The 14,074-nt window shown below is 43.4% G+C and overlaps 1 protein-coding gene across 1 annotated transcript in view; it reads left to right on the forward strand.

Annotated features, from left to right (window-relative positions):
• The first annotated feature begins 1,756 nt into the window (after window positions 1-1,756).
• Window positions 1,757-14,074, forward strand: part of LOC118778720 (arginine-glutamic acid dipeptide repeats protein-like) — a 173,814-nt gene continuing 161,496 nt past the window's right edge. Inside the window, exon 1 of the mRNA XM_036530365.1 lies at window positions 1,757-1,775. The gene's annotated coding sequence lies outside the window, so the exon portion shown is untranslated. The remainder of the gene's footprint in view (window positions 1,776-14,074) is intronic.

Consider the following 14,074-nt stretch of genomic DNA (forward strand, 5'->3'; position numbering starts at 1 on the left):
CAGTAGCTAGTCAATAATCAGGTATTTAATATATGATGATGTATAATAATAAAAATCATATGTAAATAAAGCAAGCTTTGTCAGTGAAATGCATGATAGACTGGTGTTTATGGCATGCTAAACCACATGTGACTGCATATTTTATGAGCAAAATGAAAAGCTACATCCTGTCGGTTCATGCCAAGTTTGGTTGAATTGTACTCCTTTTTGATGGTTCTTTGTCTCTTAACATGCAAATTATACATTTCATAAGAAATATCAGGGTAGGCTACGCAAGTTTAGGGACAATTTGTGTGGTCATTGAAAGTCATTTATCATCCCAATATTATCGATTTCTCATAATGTTTTTCAAGTCATTTAATGTGAGCATATATTTGAATATTTTACATGCCTGTTTCAAAGGATCACATATTACATGAAAGGACGTGTGCCAGTGTAATTGCATATGCAACATGTGAAAGGATTCATCTCACACCACTAAAACACCTGAAGGAACAGTACACAATGATGCTAGTGTTTGTACAGTTTTATGTTCATGGAAATTCTGGACACAAATAGCTGTTGTGTTGTGATACCCATCTCACAATGACAAAGACAGCATTCTTATTCATGAGCTGTCTGTTTTCTGATGGCTCACTAAACATAAGAAGACTGATGCTGTAGTCCTATTGCTGGGAACAATCTTCCCAGCAGAAAGACATTAATTTTTAACCAAGTTGAGTGTTTACCATGCACACAGTATACACTGTCAACAATACAAAGAAAAGGGTGCCTCAAACGTCTGTTCAGTGGCATGATATATTATATTGTTATTATTATATTAATAATAATAATAATAATAATCACCATAAATGTGTCATCATGGTAATTATTATTACCTACTGATTACAAAAACTGATTATTTAAATCAGCTACGGGAACAAGCAACAGGATTGTCATTTGTGAACGTGGAATCCACACATTTTAAAACATTTTACATTGGCTTGACAGAAAAAAAAAATCAATGTCCAAGAAAAAAAAACTTGCCACTAAGGACCGTTTCCCTCACGTTTCCACCTTTGGCCATTAGATGGCTTCGGCTTTTTCAGCCGAGCTGTCGAATGACAAATTAATCTCGATTTATCCAATCAGTATTTTAGCATTATATTTTCAAACTGTTCCTTACAGGTTGCTGGCTTATTCAGGCTGGTGACCGACGGCTAGCGAAATGGGGCGGAATTATTACACCACGCACGCACGTTAGCAGCATTCAGACTGAACAAGGCTAGTTTGCTAGCTAATCAATACCTTAGCGTGTATCCACTATCTTGCCCCTTGTCGTCCGTCACGTATCTCAGGGACGCCACTCTTGCTTTTAAATCACTACATGCTTAAATATCATTGGCTACTACTGCGGCGCCGAGACCACCCCAGCGGCCAATGCCGCTTGGCAATACTAGAAGGTGGGCGGAACGTTTTCATTTTCACCATTCTCCTGAAAGGAGGAGGTGCCTTATGACTGAGGTGAGGAGGGAGCGAAATATCCCCACATTGATATTTACACATACACTTTCTTCTGAGGCATAAATATTAATGACAAAACACGGATCGTCAAGAGTGGTTGCTAACGTTTATGAAAACACAAAAGTGGCACACACTTTCCCCCACTAGATAGCTCAGCAGTCAGAGCCTGTTAGCTAGATAACGTTAACTAGCCAGCTTGCTTGCTACTTCCTAGCCTTCTGTTTTGTGTTGCAGATCTCAAACAAAAACTCTGATGTAGAACAGAAGAAAAGGTAAGTCTTAATTTGGCAATATACTCCAAGTAGCAAGCTGTTACTTCGTTGGTATTTGGGAATGATGTTGCTAGCTGTGTAGCAAAATAAGTTAGAGCTTGTTTAATCAAAATGTGGCCGTCAGTCGCGAGTGTCAAGTCAAGGGTGGTAGCTGTTTTAATTAACATAGTTATGGCTTGCAAGCTAGCTAACTGGATGCGAGAGTGTTGGCTCGATAGTCGATTCTTTCTGTCAGACTACTTCATTCATTAGTTGTTGATAAGATGTGTACTCACTTTCATGCAATAAAATGCAATTGCTTATCAGTGAGTTACCTAGACAGCCAGCAAAGCAATTCGCTGCGACGTTCCGCGTGTGAATTTGTTGGTAATTTATCTTTCTGCAGTGCTTAGTTCGCAAACCATGCATCTCATGATCACAAGTTTTGTAGATCGCATGCGAATACAGGTGAACTGAAGCGATTAGAGGTTCTTTGCCCGCTAAATGTGGAATTAGGTCTACTATCTACTAGATAGCTAGCTGACTGCATGGCTAGCGCATGTAATAATTAAATGCTGGCTAGCAATACCAATTAACTGCTGGATGGCTAATCCCCATATAATTTTTTTTCTCTAACCATCAAGATCATGAATAACTGCCATTCCATTTAAGTAGCTGTACTGGATGGATAATCGCTAAGTTGTCTCCTGACAGGATGGCTCATTGTTCGAAGTCATGTGAATTTAACAGGAACTAGTTTTTTGTTCGCCTCTGAGCAATTTTGAAACGCAGGCAGTTACCAATAGCGAGCAAGCTATTCCCATAGAGAAATTCTTGGAAATCAGCACAAGCAACTGGTCTGGAAGTCTGAATAGAGCCGCTATGTTTAGTGTTTGCTGTTATGAATGGCTGCATGCACTTCCTTTAACCCCACTCGCACGCTCCGCTGGTTGGTCGGTGGGTAGCTAGCTAGCTAGCTGGCTTAGGCTAGTGCGGAGTAGTACTGTCAGGTAGCTAGTAACTTGCTTGTATCTTTGTGGATATCTCCAGCTATGTGGGAATAATATGTATTTTTGTGTCTAATGCGAATGAGGAATATCCACAATAGCATGTAGAAAATGGCTTTGACTTGTCAGTTTCATTTTGATATTTTGCTGAAGGGGTTAAATTAGTGCAGGTTGTGCCAGTGACAGACTTGTGCAGTCTGCGTGATTGTAAACGTTAATTGTAAATTAGAGTGAATGATCTTGTAATGTAATTTTATGAAGGCTTATAATATTATGTAAAATAGATCGAGTGGGGAAAGCATGATGCTAGTTAGATGATGAAGCTCTTTGAAAAATATGCGGCTATATGCTTTAGTCAGCTACGTTACTTAAACCAAAAATGTACAAAAGGCGTTTTCGACAGCCTTTGTTGTGTTCGTTCTGTGTTGAAATCGAAGAGTCGTTACTTTGTTCAAGCTGCTCAAGTTCTGCTGCAGCTCCCCAGCGTGAGAAAAGAGGCTTTTGTGGTCCTGTTTCCACATCAGAAATGTGAAAAACCACATGATGAGAAACGGCGGCCGTCTGCAGGGGAAAATTGCGCCTCAGCTGTGGGAATGAAGCGTGTCCAGGGGACAGGCTTTGTTTTGATCTGTGTGGCATGCGATTCGTAGATTTTCCCACTTGAAAAGCTTTGCAAAATCATAAACCTGAACTGGAACTGAGAGCGAGATGGTTTCTCTGCACTGCGTGTTTGGTTTGCCAGACGTGTACACACTGCACACTCATGTCTGTTGGTAATCCCTGCATGGGATATTGCCCGTTAAACGCTGACCCGATGGCAGAGGTTGGGGTTGCTGTTGGTACACTGGAATAAAGTTTCGGCAGATTTGCTAAAGATGGGTCGTCTGGTAAAAATTAATGTCTTCTGTATTTTACAAACAAAAGTATTTCTAATAAAAACTATAGAAGACGTCGGCCGGATCTTTTGCATATTTTGGTTTATGTTGTGCAGTCTCTTTTGTGCATGTCAGCTTTTTCAGCATCTGCGTACTCTTTCAGGCATGCACCCAGTGTTGTGGCTTATCTGCACTTGAAGGTGTTAAGTTTGATGTGGTTTAAAAAAAAACATTTATTTGAATGATGATTTGTGTAGCTGCAGAATGTAAACGTGTCCGCAGTCAGTCTGTTTGTAGAGACAACACTATAAATTGCCGCAAGATGGCTAATTAACGGGTTTAATTTCACAGAGGACATCTTTCTGTAGGTCCCTAATGAATAAGCATAGCTTAATTTACAGGTTGTGCTTTCCTCTGACTGAGCACCAACAGTATTGCCTCCAGAATAAATCATGTCTTACTGCTGAGGTGTTTTAATGTTCAAACATGCATTCAGTTAAAGGCAGCAAATTGACTAAGAGCTCTGTTTTGCATACAAAAAGACGTTTGACAGGTGCGCTGTTTAATTATGCAGTGGCGGAATCACAAGGTGTGTGTCTGCTCGACCTTCTTGAGTCAGATAAATAATGAATTGCGTCGCAGTCGCTATTAAAGCAAACGGTTAAGCGTTAAATATGTCACAGCGGTAATCGTGCGGCGGATCCGCCGGGCGCTGTTATCAGAATCCTTTAAGTTAAGCTCCGTTTGAAGGGCTCTTGTTTTTGCTTCGCTTCACGCCATGGCGGTGAGCAAATACCGTCGTCTGCAGTCAAGTATCGTTTTCGTCTTATTACGGTTTTCACAAGCATCTGTTTGTCCTTTTATGAACGATGGCAAGACTCCTTTCTCAGCGAGGTTCAAACGGAAAGCGCGTTCTCAGGAGTGGCCGAGAAACGGCAGGGTTGTCATTTTTAAACCAGTCGGCAAAACCGTTTTGGCAGCCGGGCTCCAACCAATAGGGTATTTACTCAGCTCCCATTAATGATAAAATGAGAAGGAGGGAGAGAGACAAATGCTGTAGCGAGCATTCATTAGCACTGACCATTTTGAATTTGCTCCAGGGCACAACAAATCTTAATAGAGGGGGAGAAGCTGTATTTTAATTGTGTAATAAGATCAAATTTGATCTTCGAGAGCACTCCAGAATTGTATTTTCTTTCTCGCCCCCACCAGTTATCCTCTCAAGGAGCACATTTCAATTTTGAGCAGTGCATTTCACTCTCCGTCCACCTTGTTAACTGATGTACTGAGTCACATAATTGCAATCAATATTTCTGTCCCAGGGCAATTACAAGGGTCTTGTACGCTCTTTGCTTTCTCGGGTGAAGATCCACAGCGTCCAGCTGGTGTAGGGTGGCGGTAACATTTGTAGCTGAGATGCAGGTCTTGCGAAGATGGCTTTGTTAAAATGGGGGCCTTGTCGTCACATGACACATGAAAACAAAAGCTTTCGGCTGAAACGTTTCCCAAGTGCCAGTGAGAACGGCATTGTGCGTCATTGGAACAGCATGTGGAGACATCCGCAGAAAGGCTTCCGCACTAGGCCAAAATAATTCACATGTTGGAGCATTTATAGCCAGGGCAGCGTGATCTGTGTTCCCCTCCTTTCTTTATGCACAATGGCAGCGCGTATCACGATGCACATGAGGACACTGTGTCATGGTTTAAAAAGAAGCACATAAACCTACATGCATTTTCCAGTGCCTAGATGTAAATGCCCTACTCTAACTGCTGTTAGGTGTAAGTTATGGGATGGTGTATCTTGGTGACTAGATTTATTTAGTACTTATTAGTATTTATTTATACAAAGGTTGCCTAGACCTACTGAGATGGACATTAATTTCATCACTGGTAAGAGGGCAGTTTTTTTTTTTTTAAAAAATTAGTACAGGGTCATTTGAACACTACTGATGTCTTCCAGAAGCAAATGGGGAATGGAGAAAAAGAAAATACAGCTCTGTCAATGAAGTGCCTGTGCCTCATATACAGCTTTAAAAACCAACATAAAGTAGAGCTCTGTAATTACGCCTTAATGCACTCTCTCCAGCTGATCCTATGATAGATCAGAAATCTCAGACTTGGGCTGGCTGTTATTTGCTTGAGAGCTGTAACAGGTCATGTGATTATTGGGCACCTGGTAATGAGGCTAATGTGGATGTGTTGAGGGGCTGCCTGAAATTGCCTGTCTGGTGACTCCTAGGTGAACTGGAGTTGGTGTACTCTCTCACTTGTATTTCAAAGTGTATTTGAGAACATTTAAAAAAAGTTAGAAACTTAAATAAAGAAATGAAAATAGTGCAAGTGTGAAAACATCTGGTGACTATATGTCCGAGAATTTCACATGTAGTGCAGTTTAAAGTTATGTATGACCTTGCACTGATGGGTGTGCATTACTTTCTAGTGTTTGAGGTAAGCTACGTGCATTGTAGGTGTGCCAAGTAGACAGCACAGAGTGAACCTTTTGCGCAAACAAATGTTGAATTACATGCAAGTAGAAACAAAAACCAGGAAAGGTCTTTTGTGGTTCAGTACGATGAAATGTGATGTTTATGAACAATAAATAACTCACCAGAGCGCCCCTTGCAGCTGCTTTTGTGGATTTACGTTGAAGTTGCGCTTGTATGATATATCTTCAGATATGGTGATAAAGAAGATGGGGGATTTTTTTGAAGAGGGCTTAGGAGGTAATACTGGGGTGAAGTAACTTTGGGTTTAACCAAGACCACATGCAGCTCTAAGCAGATGTGAGAAAGTGTGTGACACGGCTGTGAAAGCTTACCAGACTGATGGGTGCTGGTGAGTGATCGGAGTAGAACTGTCTCCCATCAAAAACAAGACCAGTTTATTTGCGTTTTTCAATCAGTGATTGAAAGCTGAACGCCCAATTTACACAGAAAACCAGGTTACACAGGTCTTATCAGTGGGATTGATTTTATTTATGTTGCGTTTACGTGTATAATTTGCTATAGGCCTTTTTTCTAAAGCGTTAAGTTGTACCAAGAGCGAATAAAGCTTTGAGCTTTGAGCAGCGCGTTACGGTTCAGGGAGATGAACACGGTCTCCATGTGAACATCCACCCGCTTGTTCCCCCCGGGTCCCTGAGCTGATTGTCAATACAAACACACACCGATTGAAAGGCACCAACGTTTCCCCGCGACAAACAAGCAACATTAACGGAAAATAATATTGAACAGCGCAGAATTCTGTACGGGCTGAGGAAAGGGAAAAAAAGGTAATAAATCTTCTAGGCGACGGCCAAGCGGTTCTAATTTGAGATGATTAATTTTTAATAAGAGTTTGTCAGGGTTTTCTGCTTCAGCAGAAAAAAAAGATTTCTGTTTCCAGAGATTTACTGCGAGGGACAGTGTGCCACAGACCGAGGTGTTTAAATCCAGGAACCTGCAGTGTTTGCCTGCTGAAGGTGCTTCTCTGTGCCATCTTTGAAGGGAGATTAATGCCGGGTCACTGTACTCTACAGGCGGTCGGTAATTTGGCATGGCGCAGCCTACAGGCTATTGCGGGTTAGTTTGACTTCTCAGTGACAATATAATCCACAGCAAACACAAGCGGCCTTTTCGGATACGGGCAGTAGCTGGTAAGCGGGAATGATGCGCAGGTCAGTGTAATATCAGCCTCTAAGGCCTGGTCAAGCAATGCCCTGACTGTACATTAGGACAAAGGTGCTGTACAGGGGAAGCTGTTTTCTTCGTCCAATTCTTTGTTTTCTTTCCCTTCTCGTTTTCAAAACTTTGCTTGAAATCCATTTTACTCACCCCATTACACGTAGAAGTTAATGCTCCGGACAAGGTAACAATGTTGTTTCAAAGGGCTCTTGATGGGGCATTCAAGTGCAGCGCCCTCGTTAAATTTAACAATCTGTCAACACCTATAGATGGCAGAACACACGAAGTGTCAGTTTTCCCCGTTTCCCCTCAAAAGAATGTTTTTTTTTTTCCTGGAGTGCCAAAGCCGCGGTAATTGGCAGCAGCCGAGCCCCCTGCACGCGTGTTGTTTTAACATATTAGGCAGACACACAGGGTGTGCTGCCGCAAATGAGGCCTGTTTTTTTCCCTCCGTTTTTGACACAGGGGCTGACTCCAGCCATGGGAGAGGACTGACGGGGCTGTCTCCTGAATCTTGTATTTACATTTTTCCCTCTGAAATGTGAAAATCCAGACAGACGAACATTCTCCACGTCGTATTACATCTCGTTTTTGTGTCACGGTGAAGTGCCGTTGACTTGGCGGTGGAGAAGCACTTTTGACGAGCCCCCCCCCTTCCAGCCCTTCCACATACAAGAAAAAAATACTGCATTAAATGTGCTCAAAATATTTTGTAGAAGTCTTTCTGCATGCTTTTTCTAACTATGCAACAATGTCACCTTATATCCCACCGGCTCCTGTCCAACTGTTCCGTTTTGTCATTTAATTAATGAGCAAGCTGTTCAGCAAACACCCCCCGTGAATTACTTTTAATGAAAAAAAAAGAAAAAATGGCAAACTAGTAGTGCTCGTTTAGGTTTCTAAATCGAGTCATTTGTAAACAACCACCTTTTGGTGAATCAGTTAATTTACATGTTTGTTCCTTTGGCCTGTGTGTCACTGGAAAAGTACATGTCATTGTGTGGAAAAATGACACAAAGGTGTAATACCAAGCAGCTGGTTAGGATTGTGTTCCTGGGCCTTGGATTGTGTGCAGATGAAAGCAGGAGAGATTGAACCAGGGAAAGCTGTATGTGTGTTTTAATGTCAGGCTCTGGGACTCTGGGCTTTTCGGAAGTCACAGGATGTTATCAAAGCTGAAGATAAAAAACGGCAAGCGTTTTCAGAATCTCTATTAGAATAGCGTGCGTGTGTTTTATTAGCCCCAGTGTCTGTGATTCCCAGTGAGGACCGAATCCCTGACACAGTGCGTTACAGCCGTTGTGGGAGCTCACGCCAGCAGTGCTGTAAAATGAATGAGAGAACTATGAGGAGTTTTACTAGAGGGCTCCAAGATGTCACCCAGATCAAAGAGAGTCGTGCCCTGGGAATTGACCTGTGGGACAGGAGGAGAGCATCAGTAATTTCAGACCAAAACAAAGGCATCTGCGCGGAGGTGAGGGCACCATGGGATTATCTGGCTTGTTATGTTCACGATGAGCAAACTGGCGTTCTGTGTAAACCATATGTCTGCTGTATTCGTGCCGACGGAGCTGGGCATCCACAACAAGATGCAGGGAATGGAGGATGTTAGGCACGGTCGTTGTGTTTTGTAGATTTTATTCGTTTAATTTTTTACACACACACACACACACACACACACACACACACACACACAGGAAATTAGGTTGATTAGGTTGCCATTTATTTTCACTCAGAGAAGTCAATCAGTAACAGTGTGGCCACACCTCAGACCACAGCAAAGGATCAGAGCAAAGAGTTGTTAGCTGTGTAGAATGGTAAGGGCATACAATGCATTCTTTCATTTTACTGTCACCCCCCCCTCCCCGCCCCCCCTCCTCCGACCCCAGGGTGCCCAGAGCGGTGTGTGTTAAGACTCCTGGAATATTGCTCAGTCTTTAGATAATGCCCTCCACAGTGGCTCAGGGACAGGGCTCCTCAGTTTACACTGAGCGTGCATCTTGTTGTTCCAGCTTGTTTCATCCACTTGGATGGCGTGCTCGCCCGGAGCCTGCCGTGCCTGTGTGCCACGAGCTGGGCTGAGCTGTGTGTGTGTGTGTGTGTGTGTGTGCGTGTGTGTGTGCACGCAGCAGGGAGGGGTGGGAGCTCATGAAAAAAAGATGGAAGCTTCATCTCATCTACCCCCCACCCCCTAGCCCCCCTCCTATTTGCAGTGCCATTCTGCCACATTTACAGGGAGACGGCGTGCTCGGGTTTAAATCATTTCTGAAGACATACATGATAATTTGGCTGGCGTATGCAGGGGCGGGGGGCGTTGTTCATTGTTTCCGTCTGTTATTGTTTTTCCATTAGGGATGGAGGGATTCAGCTGGCAGGGGTTTCGGTGCGCCGCGCTCCCGAGGGGGAGGCATCCGGCACGTGCTCCCCCCACCCCGGCGTGGGGTTTGTCCTGCTCGAAACGTTGAAGGAAAAATGGCAGGGGCTGTTTGCCTTTCGTGTTCTGCATTTGCATGCCTCTCCTCAGTAGGCGCGTCGCTGGAGAACGCATCGTCAGGGGCCTGTGTTGAGAAGGGGGGGGTCGCGTGATTATAGTGGCTTTCCGTTTGTGCTCAGTACAGATCAGTACTTTCACAAGGCCACAGTCCTCTTATTCCAGCAACGCTGTGTTCACTGTAAAGTGGTTGTGTGAATGTGAGAAGAATTTTCAGTTAGTATAGGTATTAGTATCGGCTGTCACTGAAAACCGTCCAGGAAAAAAAAACCTTACTTCATTGTTTTGAATGGATATAGGGGCAGTTTCTGCACACCAATGGCAGTAATCTGTCACAGCGGCACACCACAGAAGAGTGATATCCTTTAGAATAAATATCCAAGGTCTTTTGCCTCAGTCAAGGACAAAGATCTGACAGCCTTTAAGCGCTGAAAGGATTTGACTGAATGAGAAGTCACTGAGGTCTAAAATTCACTCTAGTCTCTTCTCCTGTTGCCATTCATAACGAGTTGATTTTATGTGGAAAGTGCCTCTGAAATATCTGACACATTTTAGCTGCAACGTTTTGTTTTGATAGCGTCTACATAAGAGACGTCACACCAGCCCTCCAAGCAGCTGAAAGACATGAAGAGCCTAAATGGGGTTAAAAATAGCCATTGTTATTTGTGTTGGTGAAATTGTCCAAATATTGCAATTTGCTTGGTTCCTGGAGCTGGTGGAACCTCCCTCTCTTCTCCATATAAGTGAGTGTAAGCTGACAGGCCTCTAAAGACCTTCGCTGTCTGATGTGTTTTGCTTATAATTTTTTTGTACTTAAGATTCTCTTTTAAAGGATACTGATATTCACCATTGACAACCAATTATTTTTTTTACACATTTCTACTTTATTTGACAGGGGCATAAATTTAACTTAAATAGGCCTACATTGAGATCCTGTTTAGATCATCATAAAGTGTTCAAAACACTTTTGTTACTAGCATTACTCTGTCTGTTTAGAGGAAAAAAAACTCTGGTCATGAACAAATGGATCTCAGCCTACCACTTCAGTCTGCATAATCAAGACCTCAGGCTGATTTGTTCTCTCTGTGGTGTGCACCTCCCAGCATAAACATACACATCCATCATTAAAGTAAGGTTTAAAATGTGTCATGTATAACTTTGCTGTAAAATGACGTTATAATGCGGAACGGCGAGCAAACCCTTTATAGTGATCTGATTTCAAGGTGGAACGTGTGTATAACTTGCTTTGTTCACGTAATCAAAGAAAATCTGGAAGCGGGTCTGGACACACCAAGGACCGTAGATCTGGGGGATTGATGTTTAAATGCCATGTCCCCCCCCCCAGTAATGATCTGCATCAGGTCAGCTCAGCAGTACAGCGGGGCTTGGTTTGCTGTTTGGCAGGGAGAGGTGATGGTGCCACAGATGTTCTGTACCTGAACCTCCAGCACTGCACGCTTCAGGTTGAAAGTTCTGTCTGCCATTGGCTGAAGATTTAGGCTCTCTGATTCCCTTGTTTGTTATAAATGTTTTTGAATCGGTTGGGGCCTTAAATAAACTATTCGTCGCTAGCATAGCGATGCAGACAGCACCCAGAAGCTCTTACCAGCCAGAACCCTGTTGACAAGGAGGAATGGAAGACAGAAGGAAAGCAGTAGCTGAGTATGCGCTGGTGATACGGTGTGTTTGTGATGGCCCTCTCCCGTGACTGTTTCTCCTCAAACCTCACATTGCTGGAGAGCAAGGAGAGCCGGACTTGAAAGATGGAACGTGTGGCGTCCTGTCACCACGGGTTATAAAGCGGGCTTGGCAGTGTGTCCTAATAACAGGGCACAGTGCTGGAACCTCCGTTTGGCATGGAAGAGACCGCTCAGATCTCAGCCTGGCTCTCCTCAAGGCTTTGAATGAAGGAGACAAGACATGCAAAGATCCTAGCTGTAAGTGTTTTTTTTTTTTTTTTTTAAGCCTGTGGTGTTTTGTGCTTTCTCCAGCCATCTGTAACTCTTACATTTTAAACCGAACTCGTGGATCCTCCTGCCGTTTCCTCCTGGCTTGCCCTTATGTGTAAGACATGTAGAGCGGTCCCCTGTTGATGCTGTAGATTTTGTGTGGTGCTGGCATGGTACATTAAGGGTAGACTTGTGTGCGTGTCCATGTGGAGGGATGAAGCTCGTTACGCCTTAAGCTTGTTCTAACCAGCCCCCTATTGAGAGATTGAGAAGTCTGGAAGGCTGTGATATTGGGCACTGTAGAGGTACAAAGCCTACAGCACGGCATTACTGTCTGAAAGGGAGAAAAAGAGTGGGAAAAGTAGTCCTAAATAATTATGTCCTCCACAGCTGTGGTCCTCTTTTCTAGAGGCATGTTAAAGCAGCTCTCATCATGACACAACTGTGTTATGACTTAAGTGTATTAAAAAGATGTTGTGTATTAGAAAAAAACCGTATTATACCATTTTTGAAGTAGGTCACAACCATTTTACATGCTTTGAAAATCATCGTTCACCTGAGAGGTTTTGTCAGTCTCCAGGTTGAGTTATTGACTTCATGCAAGTAAGACATTACGCACTTCAGAACAGGTGTGTAATGTACCCATGTTAGCAGGTGGAACTATAGATCAGGCTTATAATGTACTGAAATGATGGTGTGAGGAAGTGTTTTATTGAAGCCCAGCCTGTATTTAAGTGAAAATAGGACCACAGTAAACCACAACTATAAATGGAATGTGGCAGTTGTGGCAGTTTTATATATATATGTGTGTGTGTGTGTGTGTGTGTGTGTGTATGTATGTGTGTGTGTGTGTGTGTGTGTGTCCCATAGCCATGGGATGCAGTTTCTCATCAGGAGGTCATCCGTCTGGGTCCAGTGTTCTTGAGACCTAAAAGCAGCGAATGTCATCTTTAGAATTAACAATGTGAGTATTTCCTGACCGTATCTGGAAGCCCCATCTGATGGATCGGTCAGAGTAAATCTGTCGCCTCAAGCCGTTTACATTTTGTGTCCGATGAAATGGAAGTTGGCCTGAGGAATGAACTTGCCACTGGTTTTCTTTTTCTGACTAATCTGGCTAAAGTTTGACCAACTTGCTAGTCACAGCTAACCAACCCAAGAGAAGAACTTGTGCCATGACAACAACAATAAAGAAAAGATGCAGTTCTCTTTCAAAATGGCCATCCCTGAGGGGCAGTAATGCTTGGGTGCTTTTACTTAGCACAGCTATTACTTATCTGTATCATTTCACTTGTCAGGATACTCTACACAAAAAAATGTCAGAATGGTAGCTTTTTAGTCTCTGAATGAAACATTTGCTCATCTGCAAAAGCCAGCCTCATTTATTGACACGTGGCAGTAAATCGACGTCTTGGTGGCTGCGTGCAGTGAGAAAATGTGAGAAAATGTCAGAGGCAGACTAATGGATTTTGATGAATATTTACATTCTCTCTATTGTGTGTGTGTGTGTGTGTGTGTGTGTGTGTGTGTGTGTAGTGGGGAGGGGGGGGGGGGGGGGGGGAGCTGGGAAAAACACAGCTGAATATGGTATAATAATCTGACCTCTTTTCTCAAGGCCTCCCAGACATCAAAATTTACATAAACGTCGGCGGCGAAGGGCCGGTGAGCTGTATTGGCGAGATTATTTTTGGAGCAGGAGTGCGGGGAGCACGCTAGCACAGAGTGGTTCAGTGGCCGTCTCCTGAATTAGCCGTTCTGTCCTAACGGGAGGCGTGTTTCTCGGAAGCCGCTGAGTGCATCTCCCATGAAAAGGAAGGCTTGTTCCTGTAATAGAAAAGCCATTGTTGCCGGAGCCGAGGAATATCGGGGCCACTGTTGATTTATGTACTGATTTGAGCCAACTTTGAATTGATGGGTTTATGCATTTACTTGGGGGGTTTGTGGCACTTTCTCAGCTGGGAAGAGGAAGGCTTTTGTTAGTTTGCCCACTGAGGCATAGCAGAGGCTCGGCTCTCCTCTGGGTACATGACAGGGAGAGTCTAAACATGCTCTTTCTTCCAGTTAAGTGCATTTAAAATGGCGAGATTTTTTTTTAACCCGTTGGTGTTTATTCACAGATGCCTCAGGAAACGTACAGAGAGATTTCAAGCCCTCTTCTACCTCCCTGTGCAAACGTTTTTACCGCTTTGACACAACAATGCAGTTTGCAGACATTTTAGTTCTTGGTTTGTGGCCGTTGGTGATAAAGCGCAGCTTTGAAGAGCGGCTCGTTGGGCGTGCCTCTTTGCCACAGAAATCAGAGGAACATCACACCTTTTTCAAAGAAATGACCGTTG

This window comes from Megalops cyprinoides, chromosome 6 (genome assembly GCF_013368585.1).
Source record: "Megalops cyprinoides isolate fMegCyp1 chromosome 6, fMegCyp1.pri, whole genome shotgun sequence".
Classification (NCBI taxonomy): domain Eukaryota; kingdom Metazoa; phylum Chordata; class Actinopteri; order Elopiformes; family Megalopidae; genus Megalops; species Megalops cyprinoides.